Below are 6,200 nucleotides of genomic sequence, written 5' to 3' on the forward strand. Positions count from 1 at the left end.
AAAATAAATTTTTTGAATCCCCGGCGGAACACATTCCATAAGAATTCCATTTATACAGTATATCGCCTTTAAACACATATATTTAAACACGCGTTTACGACTTAAATCAAAACGCGATTCAAATCAATATAAATGTTTATTTTGTAACGCATAGGTGACTATTCATTGTTATTAAAAATACTTAAATTCGATCATGTTGTGATATTTAGAAATATAAATTTGTTTGGTGCGAGTGAGATTTTATTTAATCTCTGACCAAGGGAAACATTTCATTTTTTCAAAGAAATATTTGTTAAAAAATAAAGTCATAGTTACATGGGATTCAATCACAGACCGTATAACATGGGAATCAGCAAACTAACACACAGCGCCACCAGATCTGACAATGCTATAAAAACGCTATAAAATAATGTGACTAGGCACAGAAAAAGTTGACAGCACAGTACAATAATAAATGCTGACCATGACTTTAGAAGCATAAATTACCTTACACTCAATTTAAACACAAGCTGTCTTTAGCCCTCTAAGCTGGTTCATACAGAAATGTAGAGATCCAGGCTCAGAACACACAGCTTCATTAGCGAATACATATGCAGGACAACTAGAGAAGACGTTTTACAGTGGATGGATTTTTAGAAACATCCCATCAGTGACATCACTGAAGTCAACTCCTAGGTACTATAACTGTCGTGTGGATAGTTTCACAAGAATCAGACAAAGGTTTAAGCATCGCTTGTTCTAGATAAAACTGCAAAAAAAAAACAACAACCCATAATGTACTTCTTTGCGGCTCTGTTTGCCCAAATCATATATTCACAACGTGAAATTAGAAAATAATATTACGTAACCAAAATCCGCAATATGGAAACAGAACCTGTGCAATTGTTCACAGGTGATGTACTCGTAACATTTTTACAAGACGAACTACAACATTTAAAAAATGACTTGTATGTACTTGATATCTCTAATCAATCCACGGCGATATAGTTAAAGCAGAGTCCCCGCACAAAACGAAACTAAAACGCCCTGGGCATACCGTTTCGCGCTTCTTATCAGATGCTCAAAAGTAATTTGACCGTATGAAATGCATAATATAAACCTAGAAACATATACGTGAGCAGTATTTACGTAGTATCGGTGTCAAGACATACCTCTCAAATACTGTAAATCAAGTTAAAAATATCTCAAGACCGATTCTGGTCATAATGAAACCATGTTTCGTGTATGTTTTCTTTAAAGTACCGAGACCAGCCATATACTGTATGTTTATGTTCCAAAATTAATATTGTTTATGGCCTTCACACGCCTTACAGTATGCTCCTATTCTTTTTATGCTCAGCTATTAAGATTTCCCTTCAGTGGTAAAATTCCATATGAATATTCAATACTACAACGGGCACAGTAAAGACGTTTACAATAAATTTTTCTACGACAGACCAACAGACCAAGAGTGCCCCTGTCGGTCAACCAATCACGTACCGCGGTACCCCGCGTCATCTTGCGTCATATTCCGCCAAAATGCGCGACGCCGTAGCCAATTACCTCCAGTACGTGTCTGTACCGGGCACTTTGAATGGCTGCATCTGTATAAATTGAATTGTTCTATTTTTCAGGCTTGCATATCATATTTCAGTTAAACCTTTTCTTCTATAGTAATTTCATTTGATATTAAAATTAGTCCTGATTTAAGAATTTTATAATAAGTTTCAGTTTCAGTTTAATCATGCCCAGAAGCTACCAAAACTGGTAACGTTCACATAATGTGTAATGCAAAAGCAGCAGTTGGGGTGGGAAACAAAAGGCATTTCTTGGTATGAATCCTAAAACTTCATAGATGGCGTTCTAGGACTTCTCGCTTCAGATAAAGCTGTCAATACATCATAGATTTCTACTCAATCAATATAAGCAGTGTTATCACCACCGAACGCTAAATATAGATCCTGGCAATAATTCATGAGTTGTTTGTTAGAAAATTGTTTATGGTTTTTTTTTTACATATTTTCAATACCAGACAAAAAGTCGGAAGTTTCAATTTCATGCAACTGATGAAATCTCTCTTCGATGGAAGTTATAAGTACAGTACATCCAAAATACTGCGGAATCAATCAAATTTACATGTTTCTTGTGGATCCAGAAGATCATTTTGAGACTCAAAACATGCCTGTCTTTTCTTTTTTCGAGGACGAAGGAGTAGCAGCAGGAGTAGCAGTTATGGCAAGAACGTGTTTAGAGTTCAGCACTTCTCATTTCTAATGCAGAGCCATCGACTCAGAAAGCACCGCCCTCGATAAAAGAAATTGCAGAATTGGTCTGTTCATGCTGCCTACAGGCTTTGAATTGCTGGCATTTTCTGCAAGCGTTCCTTTTTGAGGGTTCATGAAATTCCTCACATTTGAGCCAACACTAAAATATTTCATTCGGGGTCGCCTAATTCATAGTGCAAACCGAATCTACAGGGGAATGCTGTGGCACATGAAGCCGTTTGTTATTCTGTTGTGAGGTGTGAGGGGCGGAATGCAAATCCAGTTGGTGAATAGAAAATGAAACAGGAGTCACTTCTTGAGCTACGAATTCCAAAAAGTATGAAAACCTGTGCATTTTAACAGTGCAGAATACTCACAAATTGCACTGAGTTGCTTGCTTTCTTCTGCTGCTTTTATATTTCAGTCATTCACTGTAGCACTGGAACAATTCAAGAGAGCTAAAAGCAGAAGCTGTCAGGAGTGGGATTTGAACCCACGCCTCCATTTGGAGACCAGAACACCCAAGCCAGCTGGAAAGACACATGTCCTTGAGTCTGGCGCCTTAGACTACTCGGCCACCCTGACAAGCGAGAGCAATTGGTGTGCTGAATGCACCAGTAGTTGACTAAACTGAGTTTCCATCCTGAAATGATTTGCTTGCGAAGAGCCAAGTTGCCTTGAATGGATCTTGGAAAACAAATATATGGATGGATTGTTATTCGGTTGTGAGTTTTGAGGGGCGTATTATAAATTGAGTTGGTGAAAAGGCGCTTTTTGTTAGTCTGTCGGGAGGCTGCACAAGGTGTTTAGAGGGAGAACTTCTAAAAGGCAGGCTCTCTATGTTTAACATCAAGAAAGATTTTTTTTTTCTCAATGGAAATGCTCTTTGGCGCTACGTAAAGTAGGGAACAACGTCTGGCGAGACCACTTTTGAGCCAGTGCAAATAGTAATGTGCCACCAAGTACATTTAATATTGGCTGTGGTAGCGAGCTGCTTTTGTTTGTGAAGCTTTTACTTCTTTATGCTGAATCATCGGCAGGAGTAGCTTATTAAATCTTTTCTCATAGTGCTCCATCAAAAATACCTTGTCCATGTTCAAAAGAGATCAGGGGATCTACTTCATGCTTTCACATGGCATACCTAACACGAAAGATTTAAATGGGGAATTGACTGTGCTTCTTGATGTTGTTCCTGTGGTTGCCTTGGTTACAATGGTGAACGTTCTTCCACGTTCTGCTAGAGTATCCACTGGGTGGGCTTTATCAATTGGCTCGGACAGGTCACCAGTGCTCCGTCTCCAGAAAAATAATCAGCACTGTCTTTTTTCTGTGCGCATGACCGTCTTTTAAAACATATAAAATCACGAGTTCATTGATTTCTCCAAATAACAACAATACATTTTAACCCTTCAATCCAATAGTTTTACTCCAAGTAAAAAGCAGCGCAATATATAGAGAGATGATATTCAAAGATTTCAACGTTCTTATTGGATTGCCTGTATGCAGATATCGCTCAGAATTGCTAATATGATTTTAATTCAGTTTTTCTCTACTACTTTCAGAGTCTTTTATTGACCTTGCTGAAGCAGAGAAGTGACAATCACAAATGTGACCAGTTGTGCAGCTGTTTCTGGTTAATAATAATTAATGCAAAATAAAAAACAGCTCCTTGCATTAAGAGCAAGAGCAACCAACGCACTCGCTTGTTGAGTTGGGTATTTTCCGAGCTACTCTTCCTTAGCTGTGTAGAGGTTTGATGGGTTTACTGAGACAATTACTGAGACTGAGGCAGTAATCACGAGGTGGTTCGTTGTGGCTTTTAGAAAATCAATCGTCAGAACAACTAACAACGCACACACACGGGTTCAATACACGAGATACAGTGATTAATATAAATTGTGCACCAAAAATATACCAGTCTGCCTGGATACAAGCGGCAGACCTTACTGTGAGGGTTATCAATATACAAGGTACAGTGCCTTGCGAAAGTATTCGGCCCCCTTGAACTTTTCAACCTTTTGCCACATTTCAGGCTTCAAACATAAAGATATAAATTTTTTATTTTATGTGAAGAATCACCAACAAGTGGGACACAATTGTGAAGTGGAACGAAATCTATTGGATTTTTGAAACTTTTTTAACTAATAAAAAAATGAAAAGTGGGGCGTGCAAAATTATTCGGCCCCCTTGCGTTAATACTTTGTAGAGCCACCTTTTGCTGCGATTACAGCTGCAAGTCGCTTGGGGTATGTCTCTATCAGTTTTGCACATCGAGAGACTGAAATCCTTGCCCATTCTTCCTTGCAAAACAGCTCGAGCTCAGTGAGGTTGGATGGAGAGCGTTTGTAAAATAGCAGTTTTCAGCTCTTTCCACAGATTCTCGATTGGATTCAGGTCTGGACTTTGACTTGGCCATTCAAACACCTGGATACGTTTATTTGTGAACCATTCCTTTGTAGATTTTGCTGTATGTTTGGGATCATTGTCTTGTTGGAAGATAAATCTCCGTCCCAGTTTCAGGTCTTTTGCAGACTCCAACAGGTTTTCATCCAGAATGGTCCTGTATTTGGCTGCATCCATCTTCCCCTCAATTTTAACCATCTTCCCTGTCCCTGCTGAAGAAAAGCAGGCCCAAACCATGATGCTGCCACCACCATGTTTGACAGTGGGGATGGTGTGTTGAGGGTGATGAGCTGTGTTGCTTTTACGCCAAACATATCATTTTGCATTGTGGCCAAAAAGTTCGATTTTGGTTTCATCTGACCAGAGCACCTTCTTCCATATGTTTGGGGTGTCTCCCAGGTGGCTTGTGGCAAACGTTAGACGAGACTTTTTATGGATATCTTTGAGAAATGGCTTTCTTCTTGCCACTCTTCCATAAAGGCCAGATTTGTGCAGTGTAAGACTGATTGTTGTCCTATGGACAGACTCTCCCACCTCAGCTGTAGTTCTCTGCAGTTCATCCAGAGTGATCATGGGCCTCTTGGCTACATCTCTGATCAGTCTTCTCCTTGTCTGAGCTGAAAGTTTAGAGGGACGGCCAGGTCTTGGTAGATTTGCAGTGGTCTGATACTCCTTCCATTTCAAGATGATCGCTTGCACAGTGCTCCTTGGGATGTTTGAAGCTTGGGAAATCTTTTTGTATCCAAATCCAGCTTTAAACTTCTCCACAACAGTATTACGGACCTGCCTGGTGTGTTCCTTGGTCTTCATGATGCTCTCTGCGCTTTCAACAGAACCTTGAGACTATCACAGAGCAGGTGCATTTATACAGAGACTTGATTACACACAGGTGGATTCTATTTATCACCATCAGTCATTTAGGACAACATTGGATCATTCAGAGATCCTCGCTGAACTTCTGGAGTGAGTTTGCTGTAAAGGGGCCGAATAATTTTGCACGCCCCACTTTTCATTTTTTTATTAGTTAAAAAAAGTTTCAAAAATCCAATAGATTTCGTTCCACTTCACAATTGTGTCCCACTTGTTGGTGATTCTTCACATAAAATAAAAAATGTATATCTTTATGTTTGAAGCCTGAAATGTGGCAAAAGGTTGAAAAGTTCAAGGGGGCCGAATACTTTCGCAAGGCACTGTATATAATCTCGAAGAGATGCAAACACAAAGAGATACACAACAGAGAATATATGTCAATATATATCGTTCGGTTACCAAATCGCTAATTAGTGTTATTACCCACTGTTACTCTAAACTCGGAAGTAAATGCAATACTCATGAATTAAATTGATAACAACTTGTGTTGAGGTACAATTGAATTCTCGAGACGCAATGTAGAACATGGGGTTTACTTATCCACTGTGTATGGATTTGGAATTTCCAGGCACGAACACCAAACCAGCTGACAGGCTCTGTTGCAGCCTCGGTTCCAGCGGTTGTCCAATGGGCGTTGTCCCAGCGTCCTCTGGCTACCGGCCAACCAGTCGAGGTGCAGCTCGG

At 39.7% G+C, this 6,200-nt stretch overlaps 1 non-coding gene across 1 annotated transcript; it reads right to left on the reverse strand.

The window, feature by feature from the left end:
* Window positions 1-2,715: 2,715 nt before the first annotated feature.
* On the reverse strand, window positions 2,716-2,828 carry trnal-caa (transfer RNA leucine (anticodon CAA)). Its single transcript has 2 exons — window positions 2,791-2,828; window positions 2,716-2,761 (listed from the first exon to the last, which is right to left on the reverse strand). It is a non-coding gene; the product is annotated as a tRNA-Leu (tRNA).
* Window positions 2,829-6,200: the final 3,372 nt, after the last annotated feature.

This window comes from Lepisosteus oculatus, chromosome 14, assembly GCF_040954835.1.
Source record: "Lepisosteus oculatus isolate fLepOcu1 chromosome 14, fLepOcu1.hap2, whole genome shotgun sequence".
NCBI lineage: Eukaryota > Metazoa > Chordata > Actinopteri > Semionotiformes > Lepisosteidae > Lepisosteus > Lepisosteus oculatus.